This window comes from Austrofundulus limnaeus, unplaced genomic scaffold (genome assembly GCF_001266775.1).
Source record: "Austrofundulus limnaeus strain Quisiro unplaced genomic scaffold, Austrofundulus_limnaeus-1.0 Scaffold6011, whole genome shotgun sequence".
NCBI classification, from domain to species: Eukaryota; Metazoa; Chordata; class Actinopteri; order Cyprinodontiformes; family Rivulidae; genus Austrofundulus; species Austrofundulus limnaeus.
The window spans coordinates 1-797 of NW_013958413.1; the positions used below are offsets into that span (position 1 = coordinate 1).

The window sequence follows — 797 nt, forward strand, 5'->3', positions numbered from 1 at the left end:
TTTTTTAAGTGTTTCTTCCGAGCGAAATGTTAATATTTAGTGTTAGGGGAGAATCTCAAACAATATAACGACTACGTAGACTTACTACGACGACGGATTTTATATGGAAATGGTAAAATATAACGTGCCTCAGAGAGGGTATGCATTTTCAACAGAGCCTTCAGGTGTTTGTTAAGGACGGAGGACGGAAGGTGACAGTTTGAGTGTTTAAGGACGGAGGACGGAAGGTGACAGTTTGAGTGTTTAAGGACGGAGGACGGAAGGTGACAGTTTGAGTGTTTAAGGACGGAGGACGGAAGGTGACAGTTTGAGTGTTTAAGGACGGAAGTTTGATTTAGGTGAAGCTTGAGGGCGCCGGACCACCCCCACCTAGACTTAAGTTTCGGTTTCTTGCGAACTAAGTACCGAATGAGAGACATGGATGTGATCTGTCTCAGTTCAGACGACTCTAACGATGATGATGATGATGTGGAGATCATCTCCTACGGTGGATTCTCAAAGACATCTGACCCACTGCCGCTGTCCGAAGTTCGGGTCGACGTCGAAGCCGTGAACGTCACTATCCCACGGGTAAGCTCAGGCCTGCTGTTGCTATGGAAACTAGCGCTGCATCGCTTTGAAGTGTCGCAGCTGACAGTGATTAATCTCGGAAGCGAACGAGCAGGTTATCAGAGGTATGGTACTCGTGTCACCAAGTTTAAAGTTAAGTTTCTGGAGTAATTTCTATTTGTTCTGCTGAAGTTTAAGCTGTTAAAACCCTTTGAACGCATTTTTCTAACTTGTTTTGGGTGCTCTCA

General features: G+C 45.3%; 1 long non-coding RNA gene across 1 annotated transcript; it reads left to right on the top strand.

Moving 5' to 3' along the window:
* The first annotated feature begins 17 nt into the window (after positions 1 to 17).
* LOC106512359 (uncharacterized) lies at positions 18 to 458 on the top strand. The gene is made up of 2 exons (XR_001309658.1): positions 18 to 191; positions 300 to 458. It is a non-coding gene; the product is annotated as an uncharacterized LOC106512359 (long non-coding RNA).
* The last annotated feature ends 339 nt before the right edge of the window (positions 459 to 797 follow it).